This window comes from Accipiter gentilis, chromosome 10, assembly GCF_929443795.1.
Source record: "Accipiter gentilis chromosome 10, bAccGen1.1, whole genome shotgun sequence".
Classification (NCBI taxonomy): Eukaryota; Metazoa; Chordata; class Aves; order Accipitriformes; family Accipitridae; genus Astur; species Astur gentilis.
This window is the reverse complement of record NC_064889.1, coordinates 35,574,041-35,588,188: the sequence shown is the minus strand read 5'-3', so window position 1 is coordinate 35,588,188 and position 14,148 is coordinate 35,574,041.

The window sequence follows — 14,148 nt, the reverse complement described above, 5'->3', positions numbered from 1 at the left end:
AGGAAAGCTGACAACACATTTTAGCACTTCCATAGCCCTAACTTAATCACGGCAGGAAGCTTTCCTGCTGCTAGGAGAACATGTTGCGTCACCAGAACATCTGACACCGGTGTCTAATGTCAATCACTTTGCTTAAGGTCATTAAAAATATTAGGGTGTCCCCTTACGATGTACAGGTTTTGCATGAGTGACAATTCATGGGAAATGCATAGCATGATAAATAATGGAACAGGTGGACTAAAGTGGTGTCTTTCCTGTTTAAAATGAGAAAAGTGATTGACATTAGCAAAGCTGGATAAGCTAAATAGGGCTGTTTATTTTTCCCCCCCCTGGGAACACAATAGTTTTTTTCTGACTCCTTCTTCCCCCTCCCCATTTCTTTTTCCTCAGTGGAATTTTGCGGGCTGCCGAGAAGAGAATTGCAGGGGCTGTAGAGATGCAGTGATTTCCGCTAGACAAGTGTAGCAGCTCAGCCCCGTGATTCCCAGGCTGAGCCCAAAGCAGAAGCAGCCTGTTGCCCTCTTCAGAAGTCTTTCTCATACGTGGGTCGTCCCTTCGCCATTGCTGTGATACAGGCGAACTTGCACGCGGTGTGTGGAAGGAAAGGAGAGGTGCAAGGTGAGGCTCTGCTCCAAGTCAAGTGGAGCAAAGGCCAAACTCAGTGGAATGGAGGCAATGGGTTCTGGGGAGCAGTTTTTTCAGGAAAGGTAAATTAACAGTGAGTACGAGTCACTCTGCTACTACTAGAGAAGATTTCCTTTCCCTTGTCTCTGCTCTCTTTTATATTTGCCCTGCATATACAAGGACACAGCAGAGTGCCTGCACCGCCCTCTGCCTTGCTAGTTGTGGGGCATCTAGGCATTAAGCAGCATGTGAGCAGTGACAGACAGCATTGCAATGACCCTAGCCATGATCCCCTAGCATAGCAAAGCTTCACATGCAGCATGGTGTCCTGTAATACCAGCTAACTGACAGGTTGAGAGGCCTCTAGGTAATATGGGGCTGCTGTAGCGCACACTGCTGAGCTCAGTAGCATCAGCTATCCTACTGAGACAAGGTACATGCACAAGCATTTTCGTGTCAAGCAGTGAGTGAAAGCCTGTGCAGGAATTCACTCTTGTTTGTCCTTTATTCAGAGAAGCAAAATAGTAATTTTATGGGGAAGAAGCCCAGCACCTGGTCCTGGTGTCCTGCAGGAGCAAGGCAGAGGTTGTGAACAGTTTGGTCAGAGACCTCATGCTGCTGAAGATATTTTCACATGTTTCATCACTCAATTGCCATGTGGCCTTAGAAACTGGCACAGACTTCTCCACCATCATTTGTGTGCATTGATTTTGGGACAATCTGAAGGAGTAGTAGCATCTTTTTGGAATGAGCAGTGATGACGTCCAACACAAGTCTCACAGTCTTATGTTTTTTCTTCCTACAAATCTACATATTACAGACATTTTCATTACTATCCCTCTCTCTCCTTGTCCTTGTTCCCACACAGAAACAATACATTCTTTTTAGCCCTTAAAACCCAATCATTCTGGGAGATGTGCTACATGAGTACAGTGTGGCAGGCTTAGCACCTTCATTTTTCCAGAAACTGGTGGTATTGTTAGATCTGAAATGTTTTTTACAAGGACACTTTTACAATGCTTTTACAAGGGTCAACTCCCTCAAACTGGTCAGCTACAAACAGCAAAATTTCTGCTTCAGCTTTTGAACTCCATGACCTAACCTGCATTGATTTGGGGTTTCGAGCCTGGATGCTTGGTCATGCAGTCCACCGAGTCTTTGATGCAAATCCATTTGGAACTCCACAGTTGCTGTTTCTCATGGGAACCTGAGAGGCAAAAGTCATCCTGGAGGATGCAACCCTGTGGAGATCACAATGACTTTCCAGTTCAGAAACACCTTCCCTTCTGGTGTGAAAAGGCTTTGAATGCGACAAATGGTATTTAGGTTCTGGGAGAGGTTGGGTGGGAGCTGATGCAAATTTTATTGTCACAATTGCTTGTCTCTCCCTTCCTGAAAGCTCTGGCAGCATTGCGCAAGTAAAATTGCCCTCACAAGGATAGAAAATTATCTAATAGGGGAATTGCGCTGGTGTACTGGGCAAATGTTACGTGGATCTTAAATAATAATTTCAAAACTTAAGCACAGGAAATTGTGTCTGTAACTACACCCTGTATTGCTATTGTACACAAAGCCAGTTATAGCCCGGGACAGTATTTTAAAATAATAATCAGTTTGGTATGACAATGCTTAGTATTTGTTCAAGTCAAAACGCCCAATTTACGATTCCCCAGTCACTTAACTTGTCATGTTTTGTACGTGACTGTGGTTCTAATACCATAATTTGCCAGGTTTAAAAAAAAAAAAAGGAGAGAGCTAGGTTAGTTTCGTGGAGTTGTGTCAAGAATTAATTTCTCTGCCTTGAATGCTTGGGAGAGCTCCTGTTACCAAACAACTAATGTACAGTATTACTGCAGCTCTACAGAACATGAATCAGGCTCAGAGAACGGAATGAAGAAAGGCCTGAGAATTTCATCAGGATCCAGAAGGGTCAGGCCAGAAGCAAGCCCTCTGGAATATCCTGTATACTTGCCTCAGCTTTCCTTATCCAGAGTCGAAGCCCAGGGCTACTGCTCCTTTAATACCTGAGATGGAGGTTGTTGCATATCATTAGTGGGTTTTGCTTAATTTGTTTGTACAATGGGCTCCAAAATAAGAAGATCGGTAACCATCATTTTGCATACGTATTTCCAATACCTCTGATGCCTTTAGATTGTAGGACATTTTAGCTATATCAGTATAAATCTTTGTCAATTACAAAGGGCTTTTATACATAAAAGTACATTAACATATCAGGAATTGCACTGTATGATGTGAAAAATTATATAAATCCTGGCAAAACTCTTATGTGTAGACTAAATCTTACAGGCTAAACCATATCGGAGAACAATGGTCTTAAACTGCAGAATCAACTTGAATTTTTGGCTTTTATTCAGGTTGTTGATGTCACTATTAACATGACAGAGGACCTAATCCTTCCTCTCATGAGTAGCCAGTTGGAGTCCTATTGTCCTAACTCATGCATCCAAAAATTTGCATTTGTGGCAAACATGGCATTTTTGAAAAACACTTTTTGGATTGATTGCTTTCACTTAACTCTTCTGTGCTTTCTAGAGTAAGAGAAAAAAGTATTAAACTTTAAAAACAGAGAGGAAAAGAGGAAAGAGAAGAACACACGACAGCAAATGTTGGACACTACCTAAAGTCAGGAAGGATAGTAGAGCTTTACACAAATGCCTTATTGGAAGGCAGAGACCTTTAAAAATATGTCAGTCTTGTTTCTGATACATCCTTGGCTGTACCCTCAGTTTCATTCTTATAAAATGCCTGAAGTCCCCAGGTTAACATCAGTCTTAGATCTCACCTAATATTTCTTCTCCTTTTCTGTTTCCCAGGAATCAGTTAGCTCAGGAAAAGGCGGATGTTTAGTTTCTTACCATCTTTTGCAATCTGATTGAAATTAAAATGGCCATTTGGGACTTGCAGAGGCGGCGCCCCCGTGGTTTTGTAAGTTATAAGGTATTCAGCCACAGTCTACTCTTGAAGATGTAGGCACTAATAAAGGTAAAGATTTCTGTACTGCAGCAAGAGATGTCAGTGAATAATCTATTAAAAAAAAAAAAAAAAAAAAGTAAATAACACCAGAGCGGCCCTTCACCACCTTTTCTCAGCCACATTCCCTTTCAATCTGAAGGCCCGAGTTTGTGAATAGAGTTAACAGCTTTCCTGGAAAACTGGCCCATGACATTATTTCCTTGTGAACTCCATCCACCTGTCATGTTAGGGCTTGGTGCGACGCCAGCACTGGCAGGAAATAATAGGCAGCAGGATGCTGGTGTGTGTCGATGGCCCTGACCCTCCCATTCCTGAACATGAATAAGCTTCGAGCTCACAAGGCGTCACAGCAGCGCGGCTTCTGGGCCCACAGAAACGCATGGGTGGGATGCACAGCCACTAAAATAACATCCAGCCGGCTGAGCCGCAGCAACAGAGCTGCATGGGAAGAGATGGTGTCACATTCTTGCTGCCTGCTGCTCTTTGTTCTTTTGCCTGTGCTGGATAGTACAATGGCTGCTTAACAAAGAAAAAAAAGTACAAAGTATGCTTGTATGTGAATTAGCTGAGATTCACCAAAGGAACACAAAAGCTTCATTGAACAACTTTCACCACTTCTTGAGGGAAATGCACTGGCGAGGGAACATAAGCTATCAGCTTGAAATGGTTTGTGACTAGCTTTCTCCTGATACTGTGCTGTTGTCCCCGGGAAAGGTAGTTCAATTCAGTATTTAGCAGGACAAACTCTTGGGAGATTAAATGGTGAATTAGGGGAGCCCAAATCATCCCTTAAATGAGGTTTAGGTTCAGTTTGTGACATGGTGCAAACTGAAGTGTGCCTCCTTCAAGACAACCCCAGCAGCCCCTTGTCAATCTGAATAGTTGGCAGCCCCAAGTCCTTCATAGACATTGGGCAGGGTGGAGAGAGGACGATCGGAAGATTTCTTATTTCCACTTTCCCCTCTGCCAGACCACATGTGACAAAATCTATTTAGGTTCTCAAATGGCAATTCTTCTCTGCGGTACTTGGAGTATTAATCTAGAATATTAGTCCTCTTGCTCCTCATCTGAAAGCTGTAGGAGATATTTGTGCTGTCCTGAAGAACACCTCATTTTTAAACCCCAAGTCATTAGTCCATTTTTTAATATCTTGAGTTGTTCTGTATTAGTAAAAAAAAAGAGAGAAAAGATCATATATACATACACACATACGCTTCTTTGACTACACATAGGGGCAAATAGCCTGAGATACGTGTACTTCTAATGCTTGCAGCATAAAAATGCGCTCCCCCAAAGGAAGCTTCTTCCCAGGACTGATGGCTGAGAGCCAGAATAATTGCTGGAAGGGCCAGGCATGTTGGGAGTGCAGCTGAAATGAAAGTTTGTTTGAAAGCCGGTGCTCACCCACCTTCCCACTCTCTTTGCCGTCTGATGGTTAACAAACGTCTGATCCCACAAGCTAGCTCTGGCTTCTTGTGGTGAGATGTCTGCTCCTCTGAATGAAGCCATGATCATTTTTCCTCATCTTCCATATAATGGAAGAGCTGAAATCCCACTGGACTTCACATCATGTAACTCAACAGCTCCTCAGTTAAGAGTGCTGGGGTCAGATACACAGTCTGTGTGAATAGGCTTAGTCCTCTGGAATATATGGGGTATGTTATGTATGACCATCTGTGTTGCCACTTCTGTTTTGTTTTTAGCTAGATACAGACAAAATTCCATTCTTTGCCTACCAACTGATGGTGCTTCAAAGAATGGCCTCTGCTATCACACAAGCAAAGGGCTTTTCAGCCATCACTCTGGCTCGTAAAATAAATTTGTAAAGAAACATCCTGGTCTCTTAGCAATTTCCCTATAAATAGTTTTCATAAGAAAGTCCAATGAGTGGATCAATTGTTGCCTGATCTGCAACAAAACTGGTACAGCTTAAGCTTGATGAAATCCAGGGTTGAAGCAAACCATCCTGTCACCCCTTACCCTTTTTGCCCGAAGGCAAAACTGCTGCAGTGAATAATGTCATTCCTGTGCAAAGATCAGAAAGATAGTCAAGTTACTGCTAGCGTTTCAGCTCTTGCAAGATGAGTGATTAAGTGTAATAGGACCAACACCTTCATTTGCCTCTTAAGATTAAAGAAAAAAAACCAACAACCTAGGAAAAAAGCTTATATTCCCATCGCAAAATATTTCATTTCTTCCATCACAGCACACGACAGGCACCGTAGCCTCAGTTGCCACCAGCTCCAAGTATTGTGAAAGATGTAAACCATCAGTGCTGGGCACAGCGTTCACATTCACTGACCTGCTCAGGTTCTGCTCCACTGGGTGCTGACATCAGCTGGGCTATGATGGCTTTTCTGAGCAGCGATCTCTTCTTCACTGTAGCCTGGGCTGCTTGATCATGCTAGGCAGGACTAGCGGGACTTATCTCCAGACACAGAAAAGTGCAGTTGGACTGTAAAGTGACCAGAAGTTAAAGTATCAAGCCTGGAGCTCAGGACGGGACAAAACGAATCAGGGAGAATCCATGTGCACATGTGTGTTTTGCTCATACTAATGTTAAAGCAGAGGTAAGTACTCCAGAGAAGGACTGAAGCACATTGGCAACCAGCTTGGAAAGGCTTTCACCACTGCCGCTCGTGATGTATCTGTTCCCTGGCTCAATAAAGGGCTTTTTTTTTGCTTTGTATAAAGCAGATGACAGTCAGGAGATCTGGGCTCCCCGGAGTATCTGATGAATCACAGCGTGTTGTTGCTAATGCCCTTCTGGCAGTGGCTTTGTGGGACTTCAGGGGAGCTGGTCGTTCGATCATTTCCCTTGGGCCACCAGCCAAGGACTTGATCCGATGGTATCAACTTTCACTCTGGTCTTTGGTCAAAATGGTCAATAAAAACCATTCCCCTGGTGGTGGTAAAACCATTTGTGCTTCTGTTGAAGGATTACTATCCAACGGCCTTTGTAATACAACGAGCTCTTTCCAGTCAGAGCTACAAAATGTAAAACTGGCACCAGAACTGGCCATTGCTAAACAACAAAACTGCACAGGAATTGGCAGCCAGACATTCCCCTACCCAGCGAGTCGTGTTCTACAACTGCCCTGGATCTCAGCACTTTGCCAAAACTTTGCTCTGTTTTCACAGGACTCGGATCTCTTAAACCATTAACTTTACGTGTATTGCCTGTTAACTTCACGCTGAGCGAGAGAGTGACCAGTAAGTACAACTGATGGCTGTGTATGACAGAGCAGGGTGCTAAGGGGGCACTGGGGGGAACTGGGACGTGCGCGGCCCCATTTCCCGCTGCACTGGTGAGCAACAGCTGCCTGCCGCTGCTCAGCCAACCTTTGCGTACGGGTCCTGCAGTTCTGATCGGCTCCTGTCTCCCAGAGTCACGGTGACATCGCTGTGCCAGAGCAGACCAGACCTTGTACCGAACCCCCCCAAGACCACCGCGGTGCCGAGAGCTGCTGCCGCAGCCGCCTGCACGAAGCCCTTTAGCGCAGCACCAAGGGCCTGTGCGAGCCCCACCGGGACACACATTTTGGATATTTTTGAGCGCCATCTACTGGAGTTTTAGCTGTTTTCGAATTGTTTGCACACCAAGTGTACTGCTGGTATACTCATACGTATGTAATACTCTGGGTTAAGAGGTATGAAGGCTTTCAAATTGAGGAGAAGAATGAGAAAGTAAGACTTCAGCACCGCGATGCTCCCACGACTGATAGGCATCCCTGCAGTGTCGCAAGCAGCGCTTCGCCATGCTCCCATGTTTTCATGGTTCTGATATTCTTTAATTTCCTAGGGTGAAAGATTTCCAAGTGCTAGAGTTACAGCTGGTCAGAAACTCCCAAGCGAATAGTCTTCACTGGAAAATGATGATCTGATTAACTCAAAACATTGCACAGAAATGTAACATATTTGTTGCATATTCATTTTTACAGAAAATTGTAATCATTACAGTAACACATTTAATTTCCAACTGCATAGTTTTTAAAAGATCAAAAAGAGAAAGATGACACGACACATTTTCATCTTGCTGAAATGAAATATTACACACATATATGAAAGCTCTGTACCTAAATCCACACATAGATAAACTCCTAAGACAGATTTGCATCCTGATTGGGGAAGGCAACAAAATGAGAACAATCCTGGAATTTGTCATGGATTGAAAATCCAGGTTGTGAAGAGCTCCAATCCCTGAATTTTTATTTCTCTATTCCATGTTGTTTTGAGAGAAAAGAACCTGACTTCAAAAATTCTTTCTGTCCATTTCTGTCCATGCACACACTGCTGATACCTTGCTAAACCCTAATTCTGCCGACGTACTCAGTTCAGCAAAGCAGTCTGTTGGCAGTTTCGATTTCCTGTAGCAGAGGCAAACCTTTTGTACTTTTTTCCCTTTGGGCAATTTTCTTTTTCCCAGTGTTAGAAGTGTGCGAGGTCTTTCCAGCTGGGAAATGAACGTTGCAGGCAGCGAGGCCAAGTGTACAAAGAGAAAGGAGTCTCGGTACAAGTTACGACACCGACATCTGGCATATAGATTTGACGTCTCTGTCACCTCCTTTGCTGGACAATGGTCTTGTCCCCAGAGTGAAGTCTTTGTTAAATGCTGGAACTCTGCAAATGTGACTGGCATCAGCTCTGCAGAGTACTTTGAGAGAGTTCTCATTTGCACAGATCTGTCATCTGAAAGAAGTAAAATCTTCTCCTCGGGTCTCCCTAGACTCATGCCCTGAACATCAGGTATCTGGGAAGCCAGCCCCTGTTACAGAAAGCTATAGTCTGAACACAGGACAGCAAACATCAGGTTGGGCTGAAGAATGGTTTGGAGCAAGTGAGAGAGAGAAGCGTTTGGGAGAGTCGTCGTCACAGCTTGCTCTCCAAACAGCTCTTGCCGAAAACGGCCAGTTTTTACCAGGAGTTAGAGGGCTGTTGTTCAGACTCAGGCACTGTTAGCTCCCAATTTTGACACACCATCTGGGGCAGACGACTGCTATTTCTATCATCTCATTCAGCCACTCATTTTAGCTGCTTTGGGACAGGCTAGCTGTGCAGGGGGATCATTTAATCTAATCACAGGGAGACGTCTGAGAAGGAGCCATGCGAAGGACACCCTGTGAAGTCACTCTTCATTTCCAGCTCAAAAGTGGTAGTAGGAGGGTTGTCCTGGGGGTGTGACGGTGCTTGGGGATTTATACTTAATTTCTAGATCTTCCCCAGGGTGAGGCCCTGCCAGTCTTTGTGCTGTGGATGGAACACACCCCAGATGGTGCTTTTCGATCTGCCTTGCCGGTGAGACCGCAAGCTCCCTAGAGCCGGGCTGTCTCTGCCCGTGTAGGCGCGTCGGGCACAGCGCAGCAGCGAGCAGCCGTCTCCAGTGGTCCAACGCCTGTGCAGCTCCAGCAGACTAGCAAGGTGTTCGGGAGGCCAGTCGCTCACGAGCCCCTGGAGAACAGGTATTATGGGCAGGAAAGGAGAAGAAATCCTCGTCTCCAGCAGAGAGAGGTGCTGTGTGCCAGTCGTTGATGGGGGTGAGGTGGGCAGAGCCATTCTGCATCCTCTGCACATCACAGGCAGAAGGAGCAACAGTGTAAATTGTATTAAATGGTCTGGTTAGATTTTTTTTCCAGAAACATTTAAATCCACCTTGAAAAAAAGTTTTCCCTTGGGCTAGTGCAGCAGTTCAGCTGAACATAAAAGATGCTATTGAAGCAATTTTTGGCATGGAAGAGATTAAGTACCGTGAAGTCAGAACTAAAAGCTTGCAGTTCAGCAACATGCATAGCATGAAATTACATTCCCGAACATGTGAATTATATCATGGTCAGAACTCATGGCCGTCTGACAACTGCCTTGGGAAGTTTTATATTAAAGTCCTGTCAAGCATTACAAGTGTCCTAAAGTGATGATGGAATGACTGATTAGAGAGGGGCCTGTAGCATAGCTGGCAGCTGCTAATAAATGGCCTTGAAATGCAGAGAAACACTCCAGGCTCCTAAGGGGGGAAGAACATATTCTAAAACATTAGCTCATTTTAGAGGATTTTTAAGTCTGTGTGTGAATGAACAGGTACGTCCACAAAGCGGCCTCCTTCCATGTGACCAATGAGCATACCTAGGTGCTAGAAAGGGAGAAAATAAAAATCTGTGCTGTTTTTTGAAGGGACACCTTGATAGGGGGTCCAAGAAGAGAAGTCAGCTCCTGTCTCCATCTTCTCTAAATTGACTCTTTCTTGTGGAGAATGGAAAGAAAAGTCTTTACTTTTTAATAGGATCTTTTTAAATAGTGGCATGTTTCCATCATCTTATTTGATATATGAAACATAAATAGGCAACTTTCTCATGCATGGGTTGTGTTTATGTAACTCAGTCTTATCATATGTTGTTGGAACATTTGGTAGTGTTTGCCAAATATAAGCTTGTGGCTCAAGTTTCTGGATATATTTAAAAATTTCCAGCATGGGTTCATTAGCTACACTTCCCATTAGACACTTGTTACTAATTGACGAAATTAATTCTGATTTGATTTTCTCAAAGTTATTTTTTCAGACATTATTTGTTTTGTTGTTTGTTTTTTAACATGTGTTCAATTAAACAACTTATTATCCTTGTGCATATACACAATCACCCTGTTATACCTTACTCTTTTCTTCACTAATGTAGATGATCTGAAAATATTCATTCTCTAAGCTTAGAAATGTGCCCTGAGCAACACACCTATAAAAATATACAAAATAAAGAAACTACAGCGCTTCCTTTATTCCAAATCCACCAGATCATATCTTTGTTTCACCAGTGATAATAACGCAACTTTCAGATTTCCATAAAACCAAGATTGTACCCACAGTTGTCTATCTGTTGACAAGTACTTTTTCATTATAAAAGGAGTTTCATCTTCATGACAGTTTTATGGAACTGAGGAAAGATTTATACCATTCTCTAAATCAAAATAGAAAACCATTTCTCTCAACCAAATTCGAGGAAATTTTTAGTAACAGATGCATCTGGCAGAGTCACCTGGGCCCAGGTGCGGAATCTGTTAGTGGATTTTTCCATGCTTTCTGTGGGTTTTATCCAAAAGTGCGTAAAGAAAGCAAGCTCATTTGCTACAAGCATGAAACTGCACTAGAATGTGTTACACCAATTCAGTGGGAGGGAATTCAAGTTTCAGGCTTTTTTTCTCATAGTGAAAGTCATTTGGTTTGGGGCCATCAATTAAGCAATCCAAAAATCCAGCAGAGCCACAGTCTAATTACAATCTAATCATATTGCAGCGAAACTGCAAAATAATCACAGTTGTCACTGCTACACAAAAGGTTGCTGTTTGCTGTCAATCTTTCTATCACCAACAGGAAAGTCAACTTCCACACTGTTTACAAGCCTCACTTAGGGAACGTTGGGCCTAAATCCTAAACAAACTTCCTCTGCAATAATTGCTAACATAATAGCCCAACATGGAGACTTTGTCACTAGAAGTCCATTATTCTTTAAATTGTCATATCAGAAAGCCAGCTCACTTCTCTTCAACACTCAGTTTGTTCAGATGCCAGAGGTTCTTAATAGTATCACAATAAGCTGAGAAAGCAGCCTTTTCAAAAACTAGTATTATTTGAACACGTCCAAAGAATAGCAATTAAACTCAATATCAAATGTTCTTATTCCCTGGTCTACGTATTTTATTTGGAAAACATTTAAATACGTTTGTTCAGATAAAAGTCACTGTGAGGACTGCACTTTGGGATGACTTTCTGCTGTTGTTGCAAATTCAGCAAAGGCTACAGAGATGCTTACGGTTAAATTAGGGTGCTAATGCTCTGCTGAACCAAGCCTAAGCTAGTGCATGTAACTCCTGAACCAAAACTGTTTGACTTCTTGTACCTCTGCCCTTCAGCGATAGCTCAGCTGGTCAAGCAGAAAGGTGAAATGCGGTGTCTTTCAAACCACACATCATGGTTTGTACAATGAAGGTTTCGCAACTCATGGTCACTATGATGTATTTTTCCCATAGGCCAGGGAAGGAATTTGCATACAATGAGGATATTTTTTCTAAGTTAAAAAACCCACAGTCTTATTTCATGTCTTTCAAGGAAGGTTTGGAGTGTAGCCATATACATTTTGAAATCCCTGGACCAGAAATAAGCCATTAAAACAGATTTTGCAAGATGTGGGTTTTTTTACAATAAAGGGAGGGAATGGATCTCTTGTTCATTTTGGATCCCAAGAGTAATATTTCATTACTTTCTTTCCAAAACAAAAGTAGAACAAATTGATTGCTTTAAGTTCCTTATTCAGGAACATTCCAATAACATCACACCTTACACTTTGGCTTCTGTAATAGCTTTTCCCTGAGCTCTTGACAGCAGGGTTTTGACTTTTACTGAGTTAACAGCATGTTCTCCAGAGTAACGATTCTGGAAGCAATAAGGAAACTGTAAAACAGAACCTGAATACAAGATACAATGTGCTTGAGACCTCAGACAGACTGCTGTGTATTTTGCATGGTCAATCTTAGATTTCATGTTTAAGACTAAGGAAGCAACACTCAGAACGCCCATTGTAAAGGTCTTTCTACATTTCTCCATAAACAAATTCTCTTGGGCTTTTATATACATGCCTGCATATGAATATGTGTGTGTATATAAATACATATAAAACCCAACCTTTAATATTCTCACTTCAAGAAATGATATAATCCTTAAAAGTGCTTTTATAATCAGAAGCATCACTTTCTTTGCACTTTAAAGCTAACAATTGATTAACTGAATTATTTACAGCTGCCAGTGATCTTAATTGGTGTCTAATGAACCAGAATGCATTATAAATGTAATTGCAAGTCAGCATGAACTCCTAGTAAACTGAAGGCTCTTACTGATCTCCGTGGGATATGCAGGTTTGTAAGACTGTGATTTTTTTTTTTTTATTTTTTTTTGGTCTGAAAGAGGTGCTTTTGTAATTGTTTACTATACTGAAGAAAAAAAAAAAAAAAGGGTTTAATTACAAATTAAGATGGTAAGCCACTAAAATAAAGGTGGGTTCTGCGCATGCCTTAGTGTCTGTATCAAGTTTGTATGTTAATAGATCTGGAAGAGTGCCACTGAGTATCTTGTTGCCTGGACTAAGCAATTATCATTTCTAGAGGTATTTATTGAGCTTCTTGGCGCACTTTAAGATTGATTTCTAGTTCAATTATCTGCTGAAGCATAAGAAAGCTGATTAGAAAATACATTTTTCCCAACAATGAGATGTTTTCTTTTATAAAGATGAACTTACAGGGTAGTTAGCTTTGATGCAAGTAAGTTTTCCTATGGGATCCCTTAATTGCATAGCAGGCTTTAGTTTTGCTGTTTGAGTATCAGAATGCCCAAATTCTTATGGCTTTCACAGGGAATTGGTACCTATAAAGCACTATGCTCTGAGCTAATGAAGCCAATATGATACTTCTAAAATCTCCAAATTATCCTGTATCTTTAAAGTATTCTGGCAGGATTACATCCTCCGCAGCAGTATACCTATACGTGGGAAAGAGAAATGTAACCAATTCCCCTGCTGACCTTTATCTTATTGTGTCTATCTAAAACAGGAAAAGCGTGCCCATTGGCTCAGCTAATACCTTAAATAACTAAAAGACACCCAGCTATTCCCAATTCCTGGCTACTTCCTTGTTACTTCCCTCCTGTCTAGCAGCAGCTTGCATATCTGTTTATAGATGTATGCAAATATTCAATTCCAGACAGGTCTTACCCAAGAAAACAAAATGATCTGGGTAGCTCTTCCAAAAGCACTGCAGGGTTAGGTCTGTGGAAGAACTGAACGATCTTATGCCAACCCCGTAATGTTCCCTGAGCTGCTGTCTCAGGTGGGTGATTGCTGGAGCAAGTTTGGCACTTCCCATACACGAGCACCCCAGCTGCCTCAGATGCTGCTTCCCTCCGGAAAGCTGAGTGCTCCAGCACCCATCAGGTGGGCGTCCTTGTCACAGCCCCCCGAGAGCGTGAGCAGTTCAGCTGACCTAGTGGCAGTGGTTCTGCTTTTCCTCACCTGTCTTGCTAGTCCAATTGTCTTGAATTTAGTCCCTTATTGTGTAGGCTAAAGGAAAATGTTCCGCTTTACAAAAAATAAGGAGTGGTTGTTGGGGTGGAGGAGAATGATGAGGGAGGTACAAGCCCACGCTAGTGAGCTTCTGGCCAACTGTGTAGGGCACCTTCCTTGGTAAGAAGAAACCCGGGAAGTTAGTGTGGGCCAGCACTGTTGCAAAAATCAGGTTGTTACCTGGTATTGCAATGGGAATCCCCGCTAAGGCTTCTGAGGTCAGGCGCTCAACCTTCAAGCAGTTATATGAAGAAAACATATCTGACACACATCACCTAGGCTCTGTTAGATACTTTTATTTACCTTGCTGAGTTACTAAATTTTGGTAAAAAGCTTACTCTCTTGCTGCCTTTAATTTTAAGCTAGATAGAAAATATGTTTATTGTATGATTTTTTTTTTAATGTGTATATATATATATATATGATCATTTTTACATCT